The sequence below is a fragment of the Dipodomys spectabilis genome, unplaced genomic scaffold (assembly GCF_019054845.1).
Source record: "Dipodomys spectabilis isolate Male_0828 unplaced genomic scaffold, ASM1905484v1 ptg000359l, whole genome shotgun sequence".
NCBI classification, from domain to species: domain Eukaryota; kingdom Metazoa; phylum Chordata; class Mammalia; order Rodentia; family Heteromyidae; genus Dipodomys; species Dipodomys spectabilis.
Genome location: NW_024871036.1, coordinates 1173806 through 1184138, shown reverse-complemented (window position 1 = coordinate 1184138; position 10333 = coordinate 1173806). Strand labels below are relative to the sequence as shown.

The 10333-nt window shown below is 35.6% G+C and overlaps 1 pseudogene; it reads left to right on the top strand.

Moving 5' to 3' along the window:
- Nucleotides 1-9168: 9168 nt before the first annotated feature.
- LOC122095540 lies at nt 9169-9267 on the top strand (annotated as a pseudogene).
- The last annotated feature ends 1066 nt before the right edge of the window (nt 9268-10333 follow it).

Sequence of the window (10333 nt, the reverse complement as noted above, 5' to 3'; positions counted from 1 at the left end):
AGCTACTTCTAAACATCTGCAGCTTAAGATTTCCCAAATGAGGTCTTGCTGGCACAAATGTCTCCTTGACCCTTTACCCTTGCTCCATGTAGGAACAGCCCACCCAGAATGTCTTACCCTGACAGCATAGATTGTCTTACTGGAGCAAAACTAATCATAGTTACAAGGGATTATAGAGAGACGAACAGTTCAGACAGAACTGTTCTGACTAGAAGGTATTTTTCAAAATATAACTGCTTATTACACCCTACCATTTCAAAAGTAGCTAAAGCCAAGAAGGTGAAAAAATTGTTCATATGCATGATTACCTAATGTCCTGGCCTGTCTACCATCCAACCAGGTAGGAAGTTACACCACTGATTTTCTATCACCAAATATATTCCATAGCTCCAGGAGAAGTCCATATGTTTCTCCTCCTTATTAGGCCTTAAATTGGGAGTGTTTTAATCACAGTGTTTCCTCTTGCCTCTAGGCTGTACATCTCTGAATGGTAAAGCTTTAGTTCTAATTCTATCAAACACTGAGGTAGAGGTAATGGAATAATACTTTAAAACAGTTGCCTTTGATACCTTAACCATAACAGAACAATGAAAAACATTTTCTTATATTATAGATAATTATATATTTTATATTTATATGTGCTGATTTTATATTTCACACAGTAAATCTTAGTAGAATTAATTGATAATTTGACTAATTTATATTATTCCAATAAATAGATTGGAATATAAATAATCAGGATTAGAATATATATTAGAATATAAAAAGTATCAATGCAATGTTTTTGGTATAAACTTGTGATACCTTCTACGTGTTCTTGGTCTTCTGAATTCACATGGTAAAAAAAACAATGTTTTCCTCTAACCTATAAGGGATTTTACTCTGCTGCTCTGTTTAATGTTTTAACTCGCTGGTCCCAAATTGTTTTTCTCCATATTTTTGAAACATTCCTACTGATTATACTCAAATTTTGCTGATATGATGTCTAAAAAGTATTATTCTTCCACAGGATCCATGGGTCCTAGGATCCCAGGTCCCAGTTATCCGCATCATCAGATAACTAGGACAAGAGTTCCCACCTACGCCCATGCAACATGCCAAGAGAAAGTCATTGAAGACCCATCTCAATTTCTCATTTCTTATATTTCAGGGCCCCAATTCCTTGAAATGCAGGAATTAGCAGTGAGCAATTGGGAAATGCAAGGCAACTTAAAATGCAAGATGAAATCACAAAATGTGAAAGTACAGTAATTCAAACTTTCAATTTTCAGATGACCATCCCATATGAGTGAAAAAGTCCACAAATGTCACAAGATTATTTGTAATACCCCTCTCTTAATGATTGATGAATGATTTCAGTCCAGTATCAGCAAGCTAAAAAATAGTTCCTGAAAGATAGATCCATAATTGGTCTACCAATGCTAGGAATACTTGACATAGAGGTCAAATATAATTCAGAAAAACATTAATTGAGAAGATCTTTAGTGCTTCAAAACACTGGTACTTCAGTAAAATTTGGTTCTGTAGTATAAAAATGTTGTCATTCTCAAACAAATGATAACCTACATTTAATCTGCTGAAAGTATATTCCTTTTCAAATAAACTTTAAAAAATCACATTTGCCAAAAAAAACACTTTACAAGTGATGATGTTTAGTGAGGTTACTAGTTTTTCAAGTGTAGGGAGCAAGTTACAATAGAGTTGATTTATTTACCCAGCACTAATGCCAAACAGGTTCAACCATTCCTTAATGTGTATGAATAGTACCCCCCACCATTTGTGTTTTTCAGTAGGTGGCTTCACAAATTTGTTAAATAGATCAGCCTCCCATATTTCAAACCAAAACATTAGCTAATAAAGTAAATTTCATGACATAATAAGTACATTTTAAAAAGTCATGAATAGTTGCCTTATCATATGGTGTTTTATGTTTTCCCTGTCTAACATAGAAAGAAATATGACTTAAAGAATTGAATATGAGTACTCATCAGAGATTTGACAAACATACAATCTGTCTTCTATTTCTATCATTTTCCTTTACAGTAGTAAATTTTAGTTTTCTTCTTTTGCCAAAACTTATAGGTAGTAGAAAATATTATCCCATGTAAAATAAAATAATCACAAACCATTGTACAAAGCCATTTATAAAAACTGGTAGTTAGGAATACATTCTAAGCTATTTTTAAACTTTCTTGTTGACTACAGATTAACCTTCCAAATGGATGGCAATGAAATCATGTCTAGGTGCTTCAGGTCTCCAGTCTTGCAAATTGTTACTTCAGATGAATGAATTATGAAAATATAAGCTGACATCAGTTCAAGTATATGCAGAATTGAAACTCCATGGAATGTATTTAAACCTTTCAAAGTACTGACAGACAGTTTAACAGAATGACTATCAGGAAGTTGAAATAATGGTAATAATAGTAAAGACATAGAATGAATGAAGAATGGAACAAGGGGCAAGTACAGCTAGAATACCTAATATACACATGTGAGAAAGGAAGTGGTAAATCGGAAATAAATCTTGTAGAAGGGGTTGGTTGAGAATGATAGAAGGAGTGACTCTGATCCCGAAACATTGGGCAATTAGATGGACATATTTAATTGTAACACACTTTCAGAACCTTTTGAAATTGAGTGAAAAAACACAACAAAAAACAAAAACACACAAAAAGCACAACCAAACATCAATCTCTATAGAGTACGGTTATGACCTCTCAAAATTTTAAATAGTTAATGAAGGACAATCTTGGGAAAAGCATACAAAGCTGTTCGAAGTGAGCAATTTTGGGTAGAGGAGGATTTTTAACAGATGTAAATAGATTGTTTAAAGTTATAAATCACCTACATCTGCTGCAAATATTTTCTTCTGTGAGTTCTCTTGGTCTGAACTGGATATTCTAGTCTTGAGCCACACTTGATAGCTTGTGAAGATAGAATGGAAGAAACAAGATCAAGAACCCATTCCCATTACTCCATTGGAGAGGAAACAGTCCTCTACGTTTTCTCTCATTTCTATTGACTAGTTTTACTCATAAGTTTAAGTCAAGTGATTTGAATTATATATTTCCTTCTTTGTTCTGCCAAAGTAATTGGTCAAAATAATTCACTAAATATTATTAGCCATTTTTTTCTATCATCTGTTTTCTTGTCCAAGTGAGTCCATTAAACTTCCCCCTTGCCACGGAAACCCAGCATCAATGTTAATGAGGACAATCTCTAATGTAAAACTTTGTCTCCAAAATACCAGTCCAAGAAGCTGTGATCACAAATATTTAGCTATACATTTTTCTTTTTTCTTTTACCTTAAAAGTCTTCTTGTGTCTAAAGTGCCCTCAAAAATAAGTACTCCACCAATTTTTGGATGAGTCACTTATAACCTCAAAGATATATTTTGCTAACAAGATGCTTAGAGGAAACTGAAGTATACTGCACTTTTATCTTCTCTCTTAAGACTCTCCTTAGATACCATATCAGGAACAGTGAAGTTATTCTTTGCAAAAATATTTCAATAGATTATTTTTTTCTCTTCGTCTTTCATTTGCTCAACAAGATGTATGGAGAAGAATAGAGTTGAATCACCCATACCTTGGATGACAGTGTCTTTTACAAAAGGACAATGCTCCTATGTCCTATTTCTCTATCCTCCTCTTAGCTCTTGCCTGATTTCCAACTAATCACAGATTCTTAGCTTCAAGTCTAATGAAGGTGAAGGACTATAAGGCCTCCCCCATTGCTACATTGTAGGGCTAGATCTCTGGCAGGAGGTAAGTGTGAACGACGCACTCAAGGAACAAACGTTAGGAGAACAGGCTTAAGCAGGTCTGGTTTATTTCTGCACAAGGGTTGGGATTTTATAGCCCCAGGTTTCCCAACCTCCTGAGTCCTTCCCAGCCAATTACTTAGCGGGGAGTTGATGATGGGCACTGCTTGGTGACAGGCACTGATTGGGCCCCCAGGGGCATGTAGGGAGCAAGGACAGTTCATGGCTTGCAAGCTAGGCAGACGTGCCTGTGGGTCACGTCTCTATGAGCAGGAAGTGTGCTTCAACTGCTACTCTAGCAGACTCAACCAGATCTGACCGGCTCTACCCACAATTTTCCCCTTTTCTATTAAAAGGACCATCATTATGGTGACCCGTTGTTGGAGGCGTTTTTGCCAGGAGTGCAAGCATTTAATAATTCCTAGGAGAGTAAGCCCTACAAGTGCAAGGCCTCCCCAGATGACCAGAGAGGATGGCAAAAACCATTGTTGTAACTTTTAAAGCACATCTTCTAAAAAGGAGGCAGCGGGAATAAGCTGTATGGTGGTCTGGTTTAGGTGGGTAAGATCATGCAGCAAGTTTTGGGTGAAGTTTAAGTACTTAAGGGAGCAAGGGCCTTTGATGTAGTTACTAAGTTCAGTGAAATTGGGTGCGGGAGTGGAAAGCTGACAGACAGAAGTAGTCATAGCATTACATATTCCTCCTTGTTGTAATCAAAGAAACGTAATCTGTTCTTGGAGCAAGTCTATTCGTTGTTGGAGCACAAGGAGGCCTCCCTTAAGATGATTGAGGGATGAGCTGGTTTATCTGTTTCATGGTGGACACGCTTTGGGACAGCAATATAGCGGCGGTGGTAGCTGAAGCCTCTGTAGCAATGATTACGGACCCGATTGCAAGGATCAATCCTACTGCTCTTTTAGTGCGCGGACGAATCAATTGAACCTGGGAAAACTGAGAGTCATTAGTAGCCAGAACAATGAATGGGGGAACACGTACCAAACCTGCAAAAGGATATGAGTCATTGGGTTGCCAGTGATTGCTGAGAGTGCCAGTAGCGGAGGAGTTGTCTCCTAGACAAAAAAAGAACGGGGCTCTAAGCACTACCATTCCTGACACCTGGTCATATCCAGATCAGTTACAGAGACGAGTATTGGCCAATAGGAAAGGGGACAAACCGAGGCAGGAATATGATGAGCAAACGATTGGCATGGGGAATCCTAGGTCTCCCAATCGTCCTCCTGAAGAGTCATAAAACTCCTTTAGATTTTGTGGTTTGTGATCTTTTTCAGATTGGTTGTATATAGCTGGGTCTCTACCCTTAAAAGAGTTTTAAAAGAGAAATTATGAAGATGAAGCAGTGGGTGAGGCTTCAATAGACTTGAAGCCAAGAAGCTGTGTTTAATTGGAAATCAGGAAAGAGCTGAGAGGAGGACATACAAGTAGGACACAGAAGTGTTGTCCTTTTGTAACAGACCTTTCTTCCAAGGAATGGGTGATTTACCTCTATTCTTCTCCATACATCTTGGTGAGCAAATGCAAGAACAAGAGAAAAATAATATATTGTAATAATTTTGCAAAGAATAACTTCACTGTTCCTGATATGGTATGTAAGGAGAGTCTTAAGTGAGAAGATAAAAATGCAGTATTTTTTGGTTTCCTCTAAGCATCTTGTTAGCAAAATATATCCTTGAGGTTAGAATTGATTGAAACAAAAAGTGATGGAGTACTTATTTTTCTGGGCAATTTAGACACAAGAAGACTTTCAAGGTAAAGGAAAAATAAAAAAGTTAGCCAAGTATTTGTAATCACAGCTTCTTTGACTGATTTTCTGGAGACAATTTTTACATTAGATTTGTCCTCATTAACATAGATGTTGTTTCATGGCAACCAAATGCAAGAGGAAAGTTTAATGGACTCGCTTAGTCAATTAAACAGCATAATCAAAAAAATGGCAAATAATCTTTAGTGAATTATTTGACCAATTACTTTGCCAGAATAAAGAAAGAAAATGTAATTCAAAAAGAATTGACCTAAAAGTATGAATAAAATGTAGTGAAGAGAGATGAGAGAAAAAATAGTGGATTGTTTTCTCTACAGTGGAGTAATGGGTTCTGCATCTTGTTTCTTCCATTCCATCTTTCCAAGCTATCAATTGTGGCACAGGACTGGAGTATCCAGTTCAGACAAAGAGAACTCATAGAAGAAAGATAATATTTGCACAGATATAGGTGATTTATAACCTTAGATAATCTATTTAAATCTTTTCGGAATCCTCCCCTACACCAAACTGCCCTCTTTGAACATCTTTGTTTGCTTTTACCAAGACTTCCCTCCATTAACTGCTTAAAATTTTTGAGAGGTCATATTCATACTCCCTAGAGAGTGCTGTTTGGTTGTGATTTTTATGTGTTTTTGTGTTTTTTAACTGAATTTCCAAAGGTTGTGCAAATGTCTTACAATTAAATATGTCCACCTAATTATCCATTGCTCCTGGATCACAGTGACTCCTTCTATCATTCTCAACCACTCCCTTCCCCAAGATTTATTTCCAATTTACCACTTCCTTTCTCAAATGTGTAGATTGAGTATTCTAGCTGTACTTGCCCCTTGTTCCATTTTTCATTCATTCTATGTCTTTACTATTATGCCTGTCTGGTTTCAACTTCCTGATAGTCATTCTGTTAAACTGTCTGTTAATATTTGAAAGGTTTATATACATTCCATGGAGTTTCAGTCCTGCATATACTTGAACTGATGTCAGCTTATATTTCCATAATTCATTCATCTGCAATAACAATTTGCAAGACTGGAGACTTGAAACACCTAGACATGATTATATTCTCATTCATTTGAAGATTAATCTTTAGTCAACAAGAAAGTTTAAAAATGGCTTTGAATGTATTCTTAGCTACCAGTTTTTATAAAGGGCTTTGTAAAATGATGTGTGATTATTTTATTTTACATGGAATAAGACTTTCTACCTCCTATAAGTTTTGGAAAAAGAAGAAAACCAACATTTACTACTATAGAGAAATATGATAGAAATAGAAGATAGATTTTGTCACATCTCAGATGAGTAACCATACTCAAGATTTAAAGACATATTTATTACTATGCTAGACAGAGGGAAAACAAAACAGTATATGATAAGGCAAGTATTTATGACTTTTTAAAATGCCCCTTATTAAGTGATGAAATTTACTTTATTAGCTAACGTTTGGGGTTGAAATATGGGAGGCTGATCCATTTAACAAATTTCTGGAAGGCACCTACTGAACAACACAAATGGTGCGTGGTACTATTTCTAGATTTTAATGAATGTTTGAACCTGTTTGACATTAGTGCTGGGTAAATAAATCAACTCTATTGTATCTTGCTCGCTACACTTGAAAAACTTGTAATGTCACTAAGTGTCATCTACTTATCAAAGGTTATTTTGGCAAGTGTGATTTCAAAAAGTTTATTTGAAAAGGAATACACTTTCAGGAGATTAAATGTAGTTTGGTTTGAGAATGACAACCTTTTTATACCACAGAACCAAGTTGTACTAAAGTACCAGTGTTTTGAAGCACTACCGATCTTCTCAATTAATGTTCTACTGAATTACATTTGACCTCTAAGTCAAGTTTTCCTGACCATGGTAGATCAATCATGGATCCATCCTTACAGGAACTATTTTTTGGGCCCACTTATGCTGGACTGATATATTACATTAGTCATTAGGGAAGGGGTATTAAAAATAATCTTGTGACATTTTCTGATCTTGTTCACTCATATGGGCTGGCCATCTGTAAATTCAGTTTGAAATACAGTAATTTCTCTCGATTTTGTGACTTCATCTTTCATTTTAAGTTGCCTTGCATTACACAATTGCTTGCTGCTAATTCTTGTTTCTCAAGGAGTTGGAGCCCTGAAATATAAGAAATGAGAAATTGAGATGGATTTTCAGTTACTTTCTGCTGGCATGTTGCGTAGGCTTAGGTGAGAAGTCTTGCCCCTGTTATCTAATGATGCAGGTAACTCAGCCATAAGATATTAGAACCCATGGGTCTATAGAAGAATAATGTCTTTTAGATATCATATTAGCACAATTGGAGTATAATCTGTAGGAATGCATCAGAAATATGGAGAAAAACAGTTTGAGACCAGTGAGTTAAAACAATAAAAAGAGCATCAGAGTAAAATCTCTTATAGATTAGAGGAAACAACATTGATTTTTAACAATGTGAATTCAGAAGACCATGAACACATAGAAGGTATCACAAGTTTATTTCGAAGACATTGCATTGATACTTTTTATATTCTAATATATATTCTAAGCCTAATTATTTATATTCCAATTCTATTTATTGGAATAAATAAATATCAATTTACTTTTCAAATTATCAATTGATTCTAGTAAGTTTCACTGTGTGAAATATAAAATCAGCACATATAAATATAAAATATATAACTATATATAACATAATATAATGGCACATGTTTTGCATTGTTCTGTTTTTGTTAGGGTATCAAAAGCAACTCTGTTTTAAAGTATTATTCCAGTATCTCTACCTCAGTGTTTGGTAGAGTTAGACTTAAACCTTTACCTTTTGTAGATTTACAGACTGAAGGAAAGAGGAAATATTACCAATTTAAGGCCTAATATCAAGGAGAAACATATGGACTTCTCCTGGAGCTATGAAAATATTTGGTGATAGAAAAGCATTAGTCTAAGTTCCTGCCTGGTTGGAAGGTAGATAGGCCAGGACATTAGGTAATCATGCATATGAACAATTTTTTCACCTTCTTGGCTTTAGCTACTTTTGAAATGGTAGGTATAATAAAAAATTATATTTTGATAAAAACCTTCTAGTCTGAAAAGTTCTGTCTGAAATATTCATCTTTCTATAATCCCTTGGAACTAAGATTTGTTTTGTTCGAGTAAGACAATTTACACTATCAGGGTAAGATATTCTGGTTGGTCTGATATTACATGGAAGAATGGTAAAGTGTCAAGTAGACATTTGTGCCAATGAGACTTCATTTGGGAAAATTTCAGCTGCAGAAGTTTAGAAGTAGCTCTTAAGCAAGGCTTACTTTGAATCTGTTAGCTACACAGAGCTAACTCAGTTGGATAAATAAGTACTTGAAAAAGCCATCCCCTTTGGACCTAGCTAAAAATGCTTCAAAGTATGATTAAATCTAAAATGAAAAAGATTTAAAATAATCATTGACAAAAAAATTGCAAACGTGAGCAATCAATTGAACAATATAATTATTTTCCATTATACACAGAATTTTAGGGAAAGATCAGTAGCATTGTTAGGAACAATAATGTTTCCTTGTTACATATAGACACCCAAGGATATAATCCTGTATAAATATTGCATCATTAACTACCTTAATTTAGAGGACATTATATGCTTCAGCAGCACATATATCAAAATTACACCAATACAGAGATTAACATGGCAATTGCAAAGGATGATATGAAAATCTGTGAATTATTCCATAATTTTCATTCTTCAGATGCAAGAAATGAAAAACAATTATTAAAAAGTTGATTACAAAATTACAAGTGTAACAATACATGTAATTCATATAAATAAAAGTTAGTTTGACATCAGTTAAATATTCACCTTAGAAAGGCCTTTACATTGCATAATCTTTATAAAACTTTTAAAATTAGACAACATTGTCATTTTATTCCAAAGAAATATACTATAAAGACCTAGTAAAAAAGGAATCTTAAACTGTTTTGGTATGGAATGCAATCTGAAAGGACACATTTATTAATGAACCTATATATTATAAAACAATGTAGTATTCAAAGTCTTATATCTAGGAAGAATAAAAAGATTATGGGCATTATACAAACAGAATACAGAATATTTTAAAGTATAATTTTTCAGATAAGCACCAGAAGTATCTTTAGTTTCTTTAGTACTCATTTCAACAGATAAATTAAAATTATATCTGAATAAAAAAAGCAAAAACTCGAGGGGGTCCAAGATGGCGACGGGGAAGTAGGGGAATGCCACAGCTCTCCCCAACCAAAAAGAGAGTTCGAGTTCCAACGTTTAATCTCCCCAAGATACCGACAACAAAAAAATCAACATCCAGAGAAAAACAGGAGTAAAAAGAAGAATTTCACAACAGAGAAGCATGAAGACCCCTCCCCCAACGTCTAATGGTCACAAAGCAGCGTGCCAAGCCATGGCCAGCCTGGCCTGGTGGGAGCTGCCGGTGGCCCAGAGACACAGGGAGCTGTGTGCAGATCACCCACACCAAAGCCCCTTGAGGTACAAGTGTCAGACCCGCTGATCGTGATGAATGAAGAAACCTCTGGGCAGGGAACTTACACAAAGATCCCACCCCTTCCCCTCACTCTCCATTCGAGCAGAGAGGCACCATCCCACTAAAGCCACTCAGCCCCATGGCAGGAACCTCAGAGATACATGAGATGCCCACAGAACACCAGAGCAGAAGAACTGAAAGGAACTGATGCTGATCAAGAGAGCGCAAACAGAGACAAACCCCAGAGATCAGCACCTGCACAGAGGCCCCTTCCCCACCCCTCGGGTG